Source organism: Pleurodeles waltl, chromosome 10 (genome assembly GCF_031143425.1).
Source record: "Pleurodeles waltl isolate 20211129_DDA chromosome 10, aPleWal1.hap1.20221129, whole genome shotgun sequence".
NCBI lineage: Eukaryota > Metazoa > Chordata > Amphibia > Caudata > Salamandridae > Pleurodeles > Pleurodeles waltl.
Window position 1 is genome coordinate 416335183 of NC_090449.1, and position 19150 is coordinate 416354332.

Consider the following 19150-nt stretch of genomic DNA (forward strand, 5'->3'; position numbering starts at 1 on the left):
AGTTTCTACTATGGACCCATAAGTGAACCCAACTACACCCTTTGCTTGACTGTTGCCAGCAGTCCCACCACTAGTACCACTACTGCTAGGGGCACTAGAGCTTGATGTATTAGTGGTGGGAGGCTCAGGGGGTTTACCTGGACAGGACTTATCCCCTGGCCTATGGCCTCTATTTTTACACACAAAGCACCAAGGCTTTTTAATGTGTGCAGGTTGGGAAGAAGAGGAAGAATTTGTTTTATCCCCACCCTCTGAAGAGTGTTTAAGATTTGAAGTGGGATCTTTGGTTTTACCCTTATCCCCATGCTTATCTTGAGATTTTTCACCAACTTTCTTCTTATTGCCATCTTTGTCACCCCCTGTATGAACTTTTCTGTTCACCCTTGTTCTGACCCATTTGTCTGCCTTCTTTCCCAATTCTTGGGGAGAGGTCAGATCAGAGTCTACCAGGTACTGGTGCAACAAATCAGACACACAATTATTAAGTATATGCTCTCTCAGGATTGTGTTACACAGGCTTTCATAATCAGTAACTTTACTGCCATGTAACCACCCCTCCAAGGCCTTCACTGAATGGTCAATGAAATCAACCCAGTCTTGTGAAGACTCCTTTTTGGTCTCTCTGAACTTTATCCTGTACTGTTCAGTGGTTAAGCCATAACCATCCAGGAGTGCATTCTTAAGAACTGTAAAATTATTGGCATCATTTTCTTTCACAGTAAGGAGCCTATCCCTACCTTTTCCACTAAATGATAGCCATAGGATGGCAGCCCACTGCCTTTGAGGGACATCCTGTACAACACAGGCCCTCTCAAGTGCAGCAAACCACTTGTTAATGTCATCCCCCTCCTTATAAGGGGGAACTATCTTGTGCAGATTCCTGGAATCATGCTCTTTTGCAGGATGACTATGGGGAATACTGCTGCTGCCACCATGGGTATCTAAACCCAACTTCTGTCTTTCCTTCTCTAATTCAAAAGACTGTCTATCCAAATCCAGCTGTTGCTTTTTAAGCTTCAGTCTGGTTTGTTCCACCCTCAACTTATTGAGTTCCCTCTCTAACATTCTGTCATCAGGGTTGGTGGGAGGGACATTTCTAGAAACAGAGCTATGATGGGAATGAACAGAAGGAGACCTGTCCCTTACAGAAGCCACCCTAACAGCTTGGTTAACAGAAACATTACTACCAGTATGGTGAGAATAAATGCTTTTGCAATGATGTGAGACAACACTATTTATATGGTGTGGCTCATCATCATTACCATCTATGCTAGATTGTCTAGTAATGGGCAGGCTAGGAAGTTTCTTTCCTGAATCTTTTCCTGGGGGAGTCCCTGAATCAGATTGAGAACTATTAGGTACTTTTTCAACAGATGGGGCACCTATGGCCTTATCCTGTTCTCTAAGCATGTTAAGTAACAGTTCCAAGGAAGGATTCTTCCCTACACTCAAACCTCTCTCTATACAGAGACTCCTTGCTCTTTTCCAGCTAAGGTTGTCATATGCAAGTTTGGACAGATCAACATTTTGGCCTGTGCCAGACATTTTTAGAGAGAGTTAAAGTAATAGAAAAAGAGAAAAAGTTTTCAGAACTTTTTGGGAAAGACAGAAAAAAACTTTTTAAACTTTTAAGAACTTTTTGAAAGTTTAGAGGTACTTTTCAGCACTTAGAAAAGAGTGAAAAGAGGAAATGCAAAACTTTTTGGCTATGTGTATATACACTGACCTTGTTTTGTATATTTTTCCCTTATGAAAAGTACAATGACAAGAGTGGTAAGTAGTCTCAAGCACTTATCCCACCACTGCACAACCAATGTAGGAGGCTGGACTGGCTTGTAGTGAGTACCAAGGGGTACTTGCACCTTGCACCAGGCCCAGTTATCCCTTATTAGTGTATAGGGTGTCTAGCAGCTTAGGCTGATAGATAATGGTAGCTTAGCAGAGCAGCTTAGGCTGAACTAGGAGACGTGTGAAGCTACTACAGTACCACCTAGTGTCATATGCACAATATCATAAGAAAACACAATACACAGTTATACTAAAAATAAAGGTACTTTATTTTTATGACAATATGCCAAAGTATCTTAGAGTGTACCCTCAGTGAGAGGATAGGAAATATACACAAGATATATATACACAATAGCAAAAATATGCAGTATAGTCTTAGAAAACAGTGCAAACAATGTATAGTTACAATAGGATGCAATGGGGAAACATAGGGATAGGGGCAACACAAACCATATACTCCAAAAGTGGAATGCGAACCACGAATGGACCCCAAACCTATGTGACCTTGTAGAGGGTCGCTGGGACTATTAGAAAATAGTGAGAGTTAGAAAAATAACCCTCCCCAAGACCCTGAAAAGTGAGTGCAAAGTGCACTAAAGTTCCCCTAAGGACAAAGAAGTCGTCTTAGAGGAATAATGCAGGAAAGACACAAACCAGCAATGCAACAACTGTGGATTTCCAATCTAGGGTACCTGTGGAACAAGGGGACCAAGTCCAAAAGTCACAAGCAAGTCGGAGATGGGCAGATGCCCAGGAAATGCCAGCTGCGGGTGCAAAGAAGCTTCTAATGGACAGAAGAAGCTGAGGTTTCTGCAGGAACGAAAAGGTCTAGAGACTTCCCCTTTGGTGGACGGATCCCACTCGCCTTGTAGAGTCGTGCAGAAGTGTTTTCCCGCCGGAAGGATGCCAATAAGCCTTGCTAGTCGCAAATCGTGCGTTTGGCGTTTTTGGACGCTGCCGGGGCCCAGGAGGGACCAGGAGGTCGTAAATTCGACCTGAAGAGAGAGGGGACGTCGAGCAAGACAAAGAGCCCTCACTGAAGCAGGTAGCACCCGGAGAAGTGCCAGAAACAGGCACTACAAGGATGCGTGAAACGGTGCTCGCCGAAGTTGCACAAAGGAGTCCCACGTCGCCGGAGACCAACTTAGAAAGTCGTGCAATGCAGGTTAGAGTGCCCTGGACCCAGGCTTGGCTGTGCACGAAGGATTTCCGCCGGAAGTGCACAGGGACCGGAGTAGCTGCAAAGTCGCGGTTCCCAGCAATGCAGCCCAGCGAGGTGAGGCAAGGACTTACCTCCACCAAACTTGGGCAGTAGAGTCACTGGACTGTGGGGGTCACTTGGACAGAGTCGCTGGATTCAAGGGACCTCGCTCGTCGTGCTGAGAGGAGACCCAAGGGACCGGTAATGCAGCCTTTTTGGTGCCTGCGGTTGCAGGGGGAAGATTCCGTCGACCCACGGGAGATTTCTTCGGAGCTTCTGGTGCAGAGAGGAGGCAGACTACCCCCACAGCATGCACAAGCAGGAAAACAGTCGAGAAGGCGGCAGGATCAGCGTTACAGAGTTGCAGTAGTCGTCTTTGCTACTATGTTGCAGGTTTGCAGGCTTCCAGCGCGGTCAGCAGTCGATTCCTTATCAGAAGGTGAAGAGAGAGATGCAGAGGAACTCGGATGAGCTCTTGCATTCGTTATCTGAAGTTTCCCCAGAGACAGAGACCCTAAATAGCCAGAAAAGAGGGTTTGGCTACCTAGGAGAGAGGATAGGCTACTAACACCTGAAGGAGCCTATCAGCAGGAGTCTCTGACGTCACCTGGTGGCACTGGCCACTCAGAGCAGTCCAGTGTGCCAGCAGCACCTCTGTTTCCAAGATGGCAGAGGTCTGGAGCACACTGGAGGAGCTCTGGACACCTCCCAGTGGAGGTGCAGGTCAGGGGAGTGGTCACTCCCCTTTCCTTTGTCCAGTTTCGCGCCAGAGCAGGGCTAAGGGGTCCCCTGAACCGGTGTAGACTGGCTTATGCAGAATTGGGCACCTCTGTGCCCAACAAAGCATTTCCAGAGGCTGGGGGAGGCTACTCCTCCCCTGCCTTCACACCATTTTCCAAACCGAGAGGGTGTCACACCCTCTCTCAGAGGAAGTTCTTTGTTCTGCCATCCTGGGCCAGGCCTGGCTGGACCCCAGGAGGGCAGATGCCTGTCTGAGGGGTTGGCAGCAGCAGCAGCTGCAGTGAAACCCCAGGAAGGGCAGTTTGGCAGTACCAGGGTCTGTGCTACAGACCACTGGGATCATGGGATTGTGCCAACTATGCCAGGATGGCATAGAGGGGGCAATTCCATGATCATAGATATGTTACATGGCCATATTCGTAGTTACCATTGTGAAGCTACATATAGGTAGTGACCTATATGTAGTGCACGCATGTAATGGTGTCCCCGCACTCACAAAGTTCAGGGAATTGGCTCTGAACAATGTGGGGGCACCTTGGCGAGTGCCAGGGTGCCCTCACACTAAGTAACTTTGCACCTAACCTTTACCAGGTAAAGGTTAGACATATAGGTGACTTATCAGTTACTTAAGTGCAGTGTAAAATGGCTGTGAAATAACGTGGACGTTATTTCACTCAGGCTGCAGTGGCAGGCCTGTGTAAGAATTGTCAGAGCTCCCTATGGGTGGCAAAAGAAATGCTGCAGCCCATAGGGATCTCCTGGAACCCCAATACCCTGGGTACCTCAGTACCATATACTAGGGAATTATAAGGGTGTTCCAGTAAGCCAATGTAAATTGGTAAAAATGGTCACTAGCCTGTTAGTGACAATTTGGAAAGAAATGAGAGAGCATAACCACTGAGGTTCTGATTAACAGAGCCTCAGTGAGACAGTTAGTCACTACACAGGTAACACATTCAGGCACACTTATGAGCACTGGGGCCCTGGGTTACCAGGGTCCCAGTGACACATACAACTAAAACAACATATATACAGTGAAAAATGGGGGTAACATGCCAGGCAAGATGGTACTTTCCTACACAACCCCCCCCAAACGAAGGACAATAAGACTAGCCATGACCTGATGAGTCTTCATTGTCTAAGTGGAAATATCTGGAGAGTCCATCTGCATTGGAGTGGCTACTCCCAGGTCCATGTTCCACTGTATAGTCCATTCCCTGTAGGGATATGGACCACCTCAACAATTTAGGATTTTCACCTTTCATTTGTTTTAGCCAAAGTAGAGGTTTGTGGTCTGTCTGAACAATGAAGTGAGTGCCAAACAGGTATGGCCTCAACTTCTTCAGAGCCCAGACCACAGCAAAGGCCTCCCTCTCAATGGCAGACCAACGCTTTTCTCTAGGGGTCAACCTTCTACTAATAAAAGCAACAGGTTGATCCTGGCCCTCAGAATTACGTTGTGATAGGACTGCCCCTACTCCTAATTCAGATGCATCAGTTTGGACATAGAATTTTTTAGAGTAACAAGGGCTTTTCAGGACAGGTGCAGAGCACATGGCCTGCTTCAGCTCCTCAAAAGCTTTCTGACAGTTTGCTGTCCATAATACCTTTTTAGGCATTTTTTTGGATGTGAGGTCATTAAGAGGGGCTGCAATGGAGCCATAGTTCTTAATGAACCTCCTGTAATACCCAGTGAGGCCTAGGAAGGCTCTCACCTGAGTCTGAGTGGTAGGGGGAACCCAATCAATAATAGTTTGGATTTTCCCCTGAAGTGGTGCAATCTGTTCCCCACCAACAAGGTGTCCCAGATAAACCACCTTACCCTGCCCTATCTGGCACTTTGAAGCCTTGATAGTGAGGCCTGCCTTTTGCAGGGCCTCCAAAACTTTCCATAGGTGGACCAGGTGATCATCCCAGCTGGAGCTAAAGACAGCTATATCGTCCAAATATGCTGCACTGAAAGCTTCCAGCCCTTGCAGGACTGTGTTCACCAACCTCTGAAAAGTGGCAGGTGCATTTTTCAAACCAAAAGGCATTACAGTAAACTGGTAATGTCCTCCAATGGTAGAAAATGCAGTCTTAGGTTTAGCATCTTCTGACAATTTGATCTGCCAATACCCTGCAGTCAAATCAAAAGTGCTTAGATACTTGGCAGATGCCAGTGTATCTATGAGCTCATCTGCCCTGGGTATAGGGTGAGCATCAGTTTTGGTTACCAAGTTGAAACCTCTATAGTCTACACAAAACCGCATTTCCTTCTTTCCATCTTTGGAATGGGGTTTTGGTACCAGTACCACAGGAGAAGCCCATGGACTGTCAGAGTGCTCAACCACTCCTAGTTCTAACATTTTCTGGACCTCTTGCTTTATGCAGTCCCTGACATGGTCAGGCTGCCTATAGATCTTACTTTTGACAGGTGTAGGAGGCTGGACTGGCTTGTAGTGAGTACCAAGGGGTACTTGCACCTTGCACCAGGCCCAGTTATCCCTTATTAGTGTATAGGGTGTCTAGCAGCTTAGGCTGATAGATAATGGTAGCTTAGCAGAGCAGCTCAGGCTGAACTAGGAGACGTGTGAAGCTACTACAGTACCACTTAGTGTCATATGCACAATATCATAAGAAAACACAATACACAGTTATACTAAAAATAAAGGTACTTTATTTTTATGACAATATGCCAAAGTATCTTAGAGTGTACCCTCAGTGAGAGGATAGGAAATATACACAAGATATATATACACAATAGCAAAAATATGCAGTATAGTCTTAGAAAACAGTGCAAACAATGTATAGTTACAATAGGATGCAATGGGGAAACATAGGGATAGGGGCAACACAAACCATATATTCCAAAAGTGGAATGCGAACCACGAATGGACCCCAAACCTATGTGACCTTGTAGAGGGTCGCTGGGACTATTAGAAAATAGTGAGAGTTAGAAAAATAACCCTCCCCAAGACCCTGAAAAGTGAGTGCAAAGTGCACCAAAGTTCCCCTAAGGACAAAATAGTCGTGTTAGAGGGAAAATGCAAGGAAAACACAAATCAGCAATGCAACAACGATGGATTCCTGACTGAGGGTACCTGTGGAACAAGGGGACCAAGTCCAAAAGTCACAAGCAGCTCGGAGATGGGCAGATGCCCAAGAAATGCCAGCGGTTGGTGCAAAGAAGCTCTTACTAGGCTGAAGAACTGTGAATACTGCAGGAACGACAAGGGCTAGAGACTTCCCCTTTGGAGGATGGATCCCCCACGCCTTGGAGAATCGTGCAGAAGTGTTTTCCCGCCGGATGGACGCCAACAAGCCTTGCTACACGCAAATCGTGCGTTTGGCGTTTTTGGACGCTGCTGGGGCACAGGAGGGACCAGGAGGTCGCAAATTGGACCTGCAGAGAGAGGGGACGTCGAGCAAGACAAAGAGCCCTCACTGAAGCAGGTAGCACCCGGAGAAGTGCCAGAAACAGGCACTACGAGGATGCGTGAAACGGTGCTCGCTGAAGTTGCACAAAGGAGTCCCACGTCACCGGAGACCAACTTAGAAAGTCGTGCAATGCAGGTTAGAGTGCCGTGGACCCAGGCTTGGCTGTTGTGAGAAGGTAGCCTCTTTCTAGCCTTGTTACCCCCACTTTTGGCCTGTTTGTGAGTGTATGTCAGGGTGTTTGTCACTGTTTTCACTGTCTCACTGGGATCCTGATAGCCAGGCCTCAGTGCTCATAGTGAAAACACTATGTTTTCAGTATGGTTGTTATGTGTCACTGGGATCCTGCTAGTCAGGACCCCAGTGCTCATAGGTTTGTGGCCTATATGTATGTGTCACTGGGACCCTGTCACACAGGGCCCCAGTGCTCATAGGTGTGCATGTATATGTTCCCTGTGTGGTGCCTAACTGTCTCACTGAGGCTCTGCTAACCAGAACCTCAGTGGTTATGCTCTCTCATTACTTTCAAATTGTCACTAACAGGCTAGTGACCAATTTTACCAATTTACATTGGCTTACTGGAACACCCTTATAATTCCCTAGTATATGGTACTGAGGTACCCAGGGTATTGGGGTTCCAGGAGATCCCTATGGGCTGCAGCATTTCTTTTGCCACCCATAGGGAGCTCTGACAATTCTTACACAGGCCTGCCACAGCAGCCTGAGTGAAATAACGTCCACGTTATTTCACAGCCATTTTACACTGCACTTAAGTAACTTATAAGTCACCTATATGTCTAACCTTTACCTGGTAAAGGTTAGGTGCAAAGTTACTTAGTGTGAGGGCACCCTGGCACTAGCCAAGGTGCCCCCACATTGTTCAGAGCCAATTCCCTGAACTTTGTGAGTGCGGGGACACCATTACACGCGTGCACTACATATAGGTCACTACCTATATGTAGCTTCACCATGGTAACTCCGAATATGGCCATGTAACATGTCTATGATCATGGAATTGCCCCCTCTATGCCATCCTGGCATAGTTGGCACAATCCCATGATCCCAGTGGTCTGTAGCACAGACCCTGGTACTGCCAAACTGCCCTTCCTGGGGTTTCACTGCAGCTGCTGCTGCTGCCAACCCCTCAGACAGGCAGCTGCCCTCCTGGGGTCCAGCCAGGCCTGGCCCAGGATGGCAGAACAAAGAACTTCCTCTGAGAGAGGGTGTGACACCCTCTCCCTTTGGAAAATGGTGTGAAGGCAGGGGAGGAGTAGCCTCCCCCAGCCTCTGGAAATGCTTTGTTGGGCACAGATGTGCCCAATTCTGCATAAGCCAGTCTACACCGGTTCAGGGACCCCTTAGCCCCTGCTCTGGCGCGAAACTGGACAAAGGAAAGGGGAGTGGCCACTCCCCTGACCTGCACCTCCCCTGGGAGGTGTCCAGAGCTCCTCCAGTGTGCTCCAGACCTCTGCCATCTTGGAAACAGAGGTGCTGCTGGCACACTGGACTGCTCTGAGTGGCCAGTGCCACCAGGTGACGTCAGAGACTCCTTGTGATAGGCTCCTTCAGGTGTTAGTAGCCTTTCCTCTCTCCTAGGTAGCCAAACCCTCTTTTCTGGCTATTTAGGGTCTCTGTCTCTGGGGAAACTTTAGATAACGAATGCATGAGCTCAGCCGAGTTCCTCTGCATCTCCCTCTTCACCTTCTGATAAGGAATCGACCGCTGACCGCGCTGGAAGCCTGCAAACCTGCAACATAGTAGCAAAGACGACTACTGCAACTCTGTAACGCTGATCCTGCCGCCTTCTCGACTGTTTTCCTGCTTGTGCATGCTGTGGGGGTAGTCTGCCTCCTCTCTGCACCAGAAGCTCCGAAGAAATCTCCCGTGGGTCGACGGAATCTTCCCCCTGCAACCGCAGGCACCAAAAAGCTGCATCTCCGGTCCCTTGGGTCTCCTCTCAGCACGACGAGCGAGGTCCCTCGAATCCAGCGACACCGTCCAAGTGACCCCCACAGTCCAGTGACTCTTCAGCCCAAGTTTGGTGGAGGTAAGTCCTTGCCTCACCTCGCTGGGCTGCATTGCTGGGAACCGCGACTTTGCAAGCTACTCCGGCCCTTGTGCACTTCCGGCGGAAATCCTTCGTGCACAGCCAAGCCTGGGTCCACGGCACTCTAACCTGCATTGCACGACTTTCTAAGTTGGTCTCCGGCGACGTGGGACTCCTTTGTGCAACTTCGGCGAGCACCGTTTCACGCATCCTCGTAGTGCCTGTTTCTGGCACTTCTCCGGGTGCTACCTGCTTCAGTGAGGGCTCTTTGTCTTGCTCGACGTCCCCTCTCTCTGCAGGTCCAATTTGCGACCTCCTGGTCCCTCCTGGGCCCCAGCAGCGTCCAAAAACGCCAAACACACGATTTGCGTGTAGCAAGGCTTGTTGGCGTCCATCCGGCGGGAAAACACTTCTGCACGACTCTCCAAGGCGTGGGGGATCCATCCTCCAAAGGGGAAGTCTCTAGCCCTTGTCGTTCCTGCAGTATTCACAGTTCTTCAGCCTAGTAAGAGCTTCTTTGCACTAACCGCTGGCATTTCTTGGGCATCTGCCCATCTCCGAGCTGCTTGTGACTTTTGGACTTGGTCCCCTTGTTCCACAGGTACCCTCAGTCAGGAATCCATCGTTGTTGCATTGCTGATTTGTGTTTTCCTTGCATTTTCCCTCTAACACGACTATTTTGTCCTTAGGGGAACTTTGGTGCACTTTGCACTCACTTTTCAGGGTCTTGGGGAGGGTTATTTTTCTAACTCTCACTATTTTCTGATAGTCCCAGCGACCCTCTACAAGGTCACATAGGTTTGGGGTCCATTCGTGGTTCGCATTCCACTTCTGGAGTATATGGTTTGTGTTGCCCCTATCCCTATGTTTCCCCATTGCATCCTATTGTAACTATACATTGTTTGCACTGTTTTCTAAGACTATACTGCATATTTTTGCTATTGTGTATATATATCTTGTGTATATTTCCTATCCTCTCACTGAGGGTACACTCTAAGATACTTTGGCATATTGTCATAAAAATAAAGTACCTTTATTTTTAGTATAACTGTGTATTGTGTTTTCTTATGATATTGTGCATATGACACTAAGTGGTACTGTAGTAGCTTCACACGTCTCCTAGTTCAGCCTGAGCTGCTTTGCTAAGCTACCATTATCTATCAGCCTAAGCTGCTAGACACCCTATACACTAATAAGGGATAACTGGGCCTGGTGCAAGGTGCAAGTACCCCTTGGTACTCACTACAAGCCAGTCCAGCCTCCTACATTGGTTGTGCAGTGGTGGGATAAGTGCTTGAGACTGCTTACCACTCTTGTCATTGTACTTTTCATGAGAGAAAAATATACAAAACAAGGTCAGTGTATATACACATAGCCAAAAAGTTTTGCATTTCCTCTTTTCACTCTTTTCTAAGTGCTGAAAAGTACTTCTAAACTTTCAAAAAGTTCTTAAAAAGTTTAAAAAGTTTTTTCTGTCTTTCCAAAAAGTTCTGAAAACTTTTTTCTCTTTGTCTATCACTTTAACTCTCTCTAAAAAATGTCTGGCACAGGCCAAAAAGTTGAACTGTCCAAACTTGCATATGATCACCTTAGCTGGAAAGGAGCAAGGAGTCTCTGCATAGAGAGAGGGTTGAGTGTAGGGAAGAATCCTTCTTTAGAACTGTTAATTAATATGCTTAGAGTACAGGATAAGGCCATAAGTGACCAATCTGTAGAAAAAGTAGCTAATGGTTCTCAATCTGATCCAGGGACTCCCCCAGGAAAAGGTTCAGGAAAGAAACTTCTCAGCCTGCCCATTACTAGACAGTCTAGCATAGTTGGTACAGAGGTTGAATCACATCATACTGATGATGTGCTCTCACATTATACTGGTAGCCAAGCTGTTAGGGTGCCCTCTGTAAGGGACAGGTCTCCTTCTGTTCATTCCCATCATACCTCTGTATCTAGAAATGTCCCTCCCACCCACCCTGATGACAGATTGTTGGAAAGGGAGCTCAATAGATTGAGAGTGGAGCAAACCAGACTGAAGCTCAAGAAGCAACAGCTGGATTTGGATAGACAGTCTTTAGAAATAGAGAGGGAAAGACAGAAGTTGGGTTTAGATACCCATGGTGGCAGCAGCAGTATTCCCCATAGTCATCCTGCAAAAGAGCATGATTCCAGGAATCTGCACAAGATAGTTCCCCCTTATAAGGAGGGGGATGACATTAACAAGTGGTTTGCTGCACTTGAGAGGGCCTGTGCTGTACAGGATGTCCCTCAAAGGCAGTGGGCTGCTATCCTATGGCTATCATTTAGTGGAAAAGGTAGGGATAGACTCCTTACTGTGAAAGAAAATGATGCCAATAATTTTACAGTTCTTAAGAATGCACTCCTGGATGGTTATGGCTTAACCACTGAACAGTACAGGATAAAGTTCAGAGAGACCAAAAAGGAGTCTTCACAAGACTGGGTTGATTTCATTGACCATTCAGTGAAGGCCTTGGAGGGGTGGTTACATGGCAGTAAAGTTACTGATTATGAAAGCCTGTATAACACAATCCTGAGAGAGCATATACTTAATAATTGTGTGTCTGATTTGTTGCACCAGTACCTGGTAGACTCTGATCTGACCTCTCCCCAAGAATTGGGAAAGAAGGCAGACAAATGGGTCAGAACAAGGGTGAACAGAAAAGTTCATACAGGGGGTGACAAAGATGGCAATAAGAAGAAAGATGGTGAAAAATCTCAAGATAAGCATGGGGATAAGGGTAAAACCAAAGATCCCACGTCAAATCTTAAACACTCTTCAGAGGGTGGGGATAAAACAAATTCTTCCTCTTCTTCCCAACCTGCACACATTAAAAAGCCTTGGTGCTTTGTGTGTAAAAACAGAGGCCATAGGCCAGGGGATAAGTCCTGTCCAGGTAAACCCCCTGAGCCTACCACCACTAATACAGCAAGCTCTAGTGCCCCTAGCAGTAGTGGTACTAGTGGTGGGACTGCTGGCAACAGTCAAGCAAAGGGTGTAGTTGGGTTCACTTATGGGTCCATAGTGGAAACTGATGTAATCAGTCCCAAGACAGTTTCTGTCACACCTAGTGGCATTGGCCTTGCCACACTGGCTGCTTGTCCCCTTACAATGGATAAGTACAGGCAGACAGTTTCAATAAATGGTGTTGAGGCCTTGGCCTACAGGGACACAGGTGCCAGTTTCACTTTGGTGACTGAAAACCTAGTGCCTCCTGAACAACACATCATTGGACAACAGTATAAGATTATTGATGTCCATAACTCCACTAAGTTTCTTCCCTTAGCTATAATTCAGTTTAGTTGGGGTGGAGTTACTGGCCCTAAGCAGGTGGTGGTATCACCTAGCTTACCTGTAGACTGTCTCTTAGGTAATGACCTAGAGGCCTCAGGTTGGGCAGATGTAGAGTTTTATGCCCATGCAGCCATGCTGGGCATCCCTGAGGAATTGTTCCCTCTCATTTCTACTGAAATGAAAAAGCAAAGGAGAGAAGGCCTGAAAACTCAGGATCCCTCTCCATCAACAGGTAAAAAGGGTATCACAGTATCCCCTAACCACCCTACCATTCAGGATACCATTCCGGTGGTGGGAGAAACCTCTCCTGGGGTGGCACCTGTTCCAAGGGAATCATCAGCTGGCAAAGCTGGACTCCCTGAGGTAGAAGTACCTCTCTGTGGGATAACTAACATTGGTGAGAAAAAGAGCACCATTTTAGTTAACATGGAGCATCCCTCCAACCCTCCCAGAGAAACTTTAGTGCAGAAACTCTGCACTGCCTCACAACACTTAGGACAGCATCCCTGCCCTAGTGTGGAGCTGATAGGACAGCATCCCTGCCCTGCTCCAACTCAAGAGAAACAGCATCCCTGTTCTCTCTTCCAGCCAGATGGACAAAGTTTTTGCCCAGCTATGGCTTTTCTGAGACAGCATCCCTGTCTGGCATTTCCATCACTACAAATAGGTTCAGTGGACAATTCCCACTGCTCTAAACTAAAACTTACTGATAGAAACTCTGAAAATACATCTTCACATTATTGCTTAGCTAAAAAACTTCAAACAGGGTGGTTTACATCCCCACAGGGAAGTAACCATATAGTGGATGATAAAGGGAGTAACCAGTCTATTGCAGAGCTACTCTCTACTTATCACCACTTAGACAATAAAGTCTCAACTGGCCAAGGTTAGCCTTATTGTCCTTCGTTTGGGGGGGGGTTGTGTGAGAAGGTAGCCTCTTTCTAGCCTTGTTACCCCCACTTTTGGCCTGTTTGTGAGTGTATGTCAGGGTGTTTGTCACTGTTTTCACTGTCTCACTGGGATCCTGATAGCCAGGCCTCAGTGCTCATAGTGAAAACACTATGTTTTCAGTATGGTTGTTATGTGTCACTGGGATCCTGCTAGTCAGGACCCCAGTGCTCATAGGTTTGTGGCCTATATGTATGTGTCACTGGGACCCTGTCACACAGGGCCCCAGTGCTCATAGGTGTGCATGTATATGTTCCCTGTGTGGTGCCTAACTGTCTCACTGAGGCTCTGCTAACCAGAACCTCAGTGGTTATGCTCTCTCATTACTTTCAAATTGTCACTAACAGGCTAGTGACCAATTTTACCAATTTACATTGGCTTACTGGAACACCCTTATAATTCCCTAGTATATGGTACTGAGGTACCCAGGGTATTGGGGTTCCAGGAGATCCCTATGGGCTGCAGCATTTCTTTTGCCACCCATAGGGAGCTCTGACAATTCTTACACAGGCCTGCCACAGCAGCCTGAGTGAAATAACGTCCACGTTATTTCACAGCCATTTTACACTGCACTTAAGTAACTTATAAGTCACCTATATGTCTAACCTTTACCTGGTAAAGGTTAGGTGCAAAGTTACTTAGTGTGAGGGCACCCTGGCACTAGCCAAGGTGCCCCCACATTGTTCAGAGCCAATTCCCTGAACTTTGTGAGTGCGGGGACACCATTACACGCGTGCACTACATATAGGTCACTACCTATATGTAGCTTCACCATGGTAACTCCGAATATGGCCATGTAACATGTCTATGATCATGGAATTGCCCCCTCTATGCCATCCTGGCATAGTTGGCACAATCCCATGATCCCAGTGGTCTGTAGCACAGACCCTGGTACTGCCAAACTGCCCTTCCTGGGGTTTCACTGCAGCTGCTGCTGCTGCCAACCCCTCAGACAGGCAGCTGCCCTCCTGGGGTCCAGCCAGGCCTGGCCCAGGATGGCAGAACAAAGAACTTCCTCTGAGAGAGGGTGTGACACCCTCTCCCTTTGGAAAATGGTGTGAAGGCAGGGGAGGAGTAGCCTCCCCCAGCCTCTGGAAATGCTTTGTTGGGCACAGATGTGCCCAATTCTGCATAAGCCAGTCTACACCGGTTCAGGGACCCCTTAGCCCCTGCTCTGGCGCGAAACTGGACAAAGGAAAGGGGAGTGGCCACTCCCCTGACCTGCACCTCCCCTGGGAGGTGTCCAGAGCTCCTCCAGTGTGCTCCAGACCTCTGCCATCTTGGAAACAGAGGTGCTGCTGGCACACTGGACTGCTCTGAGTGGCCAGTGCCACCAGGTGACGTCAGAGACTCCTTGTGATAGGCTCCTTCAGGTGTTAGTAGCCTTTCCTCTCTCCTAGGTAGCCAAACCCTCTTTTCTGGCTATTTAGGGTCTCTGTCTCTGGGGAAACTTTAGATAACGAATGCATGAGCTCAGCCGAGTTCCTCTGCATCTCCCTCTTCACCTTCTGATAAGGAATCGACCGCTGACCGCGCTGGAAGCCTGCAAACCTGCAACATAGTAGCAAAGACGACTACTGCAACTCTGTAACGCTGATCCTGCCGCCTTCTCGACTGTTTTCCTGCTTGTGCATGCTGTGGGGGTAGTCTGCCTCCTCTCTGCACCAGAAGCTCCGAAGAAATCTCCCGTGGGTCGACGGAATCTTCCCCCTGCAACCGCAGGCACCAAAAAGCTGCATCTCCGGTCCCTTGGGTCTCCTCTCAGCACGACGAGCGAGGTCCCTCGAATCCAGCGACACCGTCCAAGTGACCCCCACAGTCCAGTGACTCTTCAGCCCAAGTTTGGTGGAGGTAAGTCCTTGCCTCACCTCGCTGGGCTGCATTGCTGGGAACCGCGACTTTGCAAGCTACTCCGGCCCTTGTGCACTTCCGGCGGAAATCCTTCGTGCACAGCCAAGCCTGGGTCCACGGCACTCTAACCTGCATTGCACGACTTTCTAAGTTGGTCTCCGGCGACGTGGGACTCCTTTGTGCAACTTCGGCGAGCACCGTTTCACGCATCCTCGTAGTGCCTGTTTCTGGCACTTCTCCGGGTGCTACCTGCTTCAGTGAGGGCTCTTTGTCTTGCTCGACGTCCCCTCTCTCTGCAGGTCCAATTTGCGACCTCCTGGTCCCTCCTGGGCCCCAGCAGCGTCCAAAAACGCCAAACACACGATTTGCGTGTAGCAAGGCTTGTTGGCGTCCATCCGGCGGGAAAACACTTCTGCACGACTCTCCAAGGCGTGGGGGATCCATCCTCCAAAGGGGAAGTCTCTAGCCCTTGTCGTTCCTGCAGTATTCACAGTTCTTCAGCCTAGTAAGAGCTTCTTTGCACTAACCGCTGGCATTTCTTGGGCATCTGCCCATCTCCGAGCTGCTTGTGACTTTTGGACTTGGTCCCCTTGTTCCACAGGTACCCTCAGTCAGGAATCCATCGTTGTTGCATTGCTGATTTGTGTTTTCCTTGCATTTTCCCTCTAACACGACTATTTTGTCCTTAGGGGAACTTTGGTGCACTTTGCACTCACTTTTCAGGGTCTTGGGGAGGGTTATTTTTCTAACTCTCACTATTTTCTGATAGTCCCAGCGACCCTCTACAAGGTCACATAGGTTTGGGGTCCATTCGTGGTTCGCATTCCACTTCTGGAGTATATGGTTTGTGTTGCCCCTATCCCTATGTTTCCCCATTGCATCCTATTGTAACTATACATTGTTTGCACTGTTTTCTAAGACTATACTGCATATTTTTGCTATTGTGTATATATATCTTGTGTATATTTCCTATCCTCTCACTGAGGGTACACTCTAAGATACTTTGGCATATTGTCATAAAAATAAAGTACCTTTATTTTTAGTATAACTGTGTATTGTGTTTTCTTATGATATTGTGCATATGACACTAAGTGGTACTGTAGTAGCTTCACACGTCTCCTAGTTCAGCCTGAGCTGCTTTGCTAAGCTACCATTATCTATCAGCCTAAGCTGCTAGACACCCTATACACTAATAAGGGATAACTGGGCCTGGTGCAAGGTGCAAGTACCCCTTGGTACTCACTACAAGCCAGTCCAGCCTCCTACAGCTGTGCACGAAGGATTTCCGCCGGAAGTGCACAGGGGCCGGAGTAGCTTGCAAAGTCGCGGTTCCCAGCAATGCAGCCCAGCGAGGTGAGGCAAGGACTTACCTCCACCAAACTTGGGCTGAGGAGTCACTGGACTGTGGGGGTCACTTGGACGGTGTCGCTGGATTCGAGGGACCTCGCTCGTCGTGCTGAGAGGAGACCCAAGGGACCGGTAATGCAGCTTTTTGGTGCCTGCGGTTGCAGGGGGAAGATTCCGTCGACCCACGGGAGATTTCTTCGGAGCTTCTGGTGCAGAGAGGAGGCAGACTACCCCCACAGCATGCACAAGCAGGAAAACAGTCGAGAAGGCGGCAGGATCAGCGTTACAGAGTTGCAGTAGTCGTCTTTGCTACTATGTTGCAGGTTTGCAGGCTTCCAGCGCGGTCAGCGGTCGATTCCTTATCAGAAGGTGAAGAGGGAGATGCAGAGGAACTCGGCTGAGCTCATGCATTCGTTATCTAAAGTTTCCCCAGAGACAGAGACCCTAAATAGCCAGAAAAGAGGGTTTGGCTACCTAGGAGAGAGGAAAGGCTACTAACACCTGAAGGAGCCTATCAGCAGGAGTCTCTGACGTCACCTGGTGGCACTGGCCACTCAGAGCAGTCCAGTGTGCCAGCAGCACCTCTGTTTCCAAGATGGCAGAGGTCTGGAGCACACTGGAGGAGCTCTGGACACCTCCCAGGGGAGGTGCAGGTCAGGGGAGTGGTCACTCCCCTTTCCTTTGTCCAGTTTCGCGCCAGAGCAGGGGCTAAGGGGTCCCTGAACCGGTGTAGACTGGCTTATGCAGAATTGGGCACATCTGTGCCCAACAAAGCATTTCCAGAGGCTGGGGGAGGCTACTCCTCCCCTGCCTTCACACCATTTTCCAAAGGGAGAGGGTGTCACACCCTCTCTCAGAGGAAGTTCTTTGTTCTGCCATCCTGGGCCAGGCCTGGCTGGACCCCAGGAGGGCAGCTGCCTGTCTGAGGGGTTGGCAGCAGCAGCAGCTGCAGTGAAACCCCAGGAAGGGCAGTTTGGCAGTACCAGGGTCTGTGCTACAGACCACTGGGATCATGGGATTGTGCCAACTATGCCAGGATGGTATAGAGGGGGCAATTCCATGATCATAGACATTTTACATGGCCATATTCGGAGTTACCATGGTGAAGCTACATATAGGTAGTGACCTATATGAAGTGCACGCGTGTAATGGTGTCCCCGCACTCACAAAGTTCAGGGAATTGGCTCTGAACAATGTGGGGGCACCTTGGCTAGTGCCAGGGTGCCCTCACACTAAGTAACTTTGCACCTAACCTTTACCAGGTAAAGGTTAGACATATAGGTGACTTATAAGTTACTTAAGTGCAGTGTAAAATGGCTGTGAAATACCGTGGACGTTATTTCACTCAGGCTGCAGTGGCAGGCCTGTGTAAGAATTGTCAGAGCTCCCTATGGGTGGCAAAAGAAATGCTGCAGCCCATAGGGGTCTCCTGGAACCCCAATACCCTGGGTACCTCAGTACCATATACTAGGGAATTATAAGGGTGTTCCAGTAAGCCAATGTAAATTGGTAAAAATGGTCACTAGCCTGTTAGTGACAATTTAAAAGTTATGAGAGAGCATAACCACTGAGGTTCTGGTTAGCAGAGCCTCAGTGAGACAGTTAGGCACCACACAGGGAACATATACATGCACACCTATGAGCACTGGGGCCCTGTGTGACAGGGTCCCAGTGACACATACATATAGGCCACAAACCTATGAGCACTGGGGTCCTGACTAGCAGGATCCCAGTGACACATAACAACCATACTGAAATCATGGTGTTTTCACTATGAGCACTGAGGCCTGGCTATCAGGGTCCCAGTGAGACAGTGAAAACAGTGACAAACACCCTGACATACACTCACAAACAGGCCAAAAGTGGGGGTAACAAGGCTAGAAAGAGGCTACCTTCTCACACAACCCCCCCCCAAACGAAGGACAATAAGGCTAACCTTGGCCAGTTGAGACTTTATTGTCTAAGTGGTGATAAGTAGAGAGTAGCTCTGCAATAGACTGGTTACTCCCTTTATCATCCACTATATGGTTACTTCCCTGTGGGGATGTAAACCACCCTGTTTGAAGTTTTTTAGCTAAGCAACAATGTGAAGATGTATTTTCAGAGTTTCTATCAGTAAGTTTTAGTTTAGAGCAGTGGGAATTGTCCACTGAACCTATTTGTAGTGATGGAAATGCCAGACAGGGATGCTGTCTCAGAAAAGCCATAGCTGGGCAAAAACTTTGTCCATATGGCTGGAAGAGAGAACAGGGATGCTGTTTCTCTTTGGTTGGAGCAGGGCAGGGATGCTGTCCTATCAGCTCCACACTAGGGCAGGGATGCTGTCCTAAGTGTTGTGAGGCAGTGCAGAGTTTCTGCACTAAAGTTTCTCTGGGAGGGTTGGAGGGATGCTCCATGTTAACTAAAATGGTGCTCTTTTTCTCACCAATGTTAGTTATCCCACAGAGAGGTACTTCCACCTCAGGGAGTCCAGCTTTGCCAGCTGATGATTCCCTTGGAACAGGTG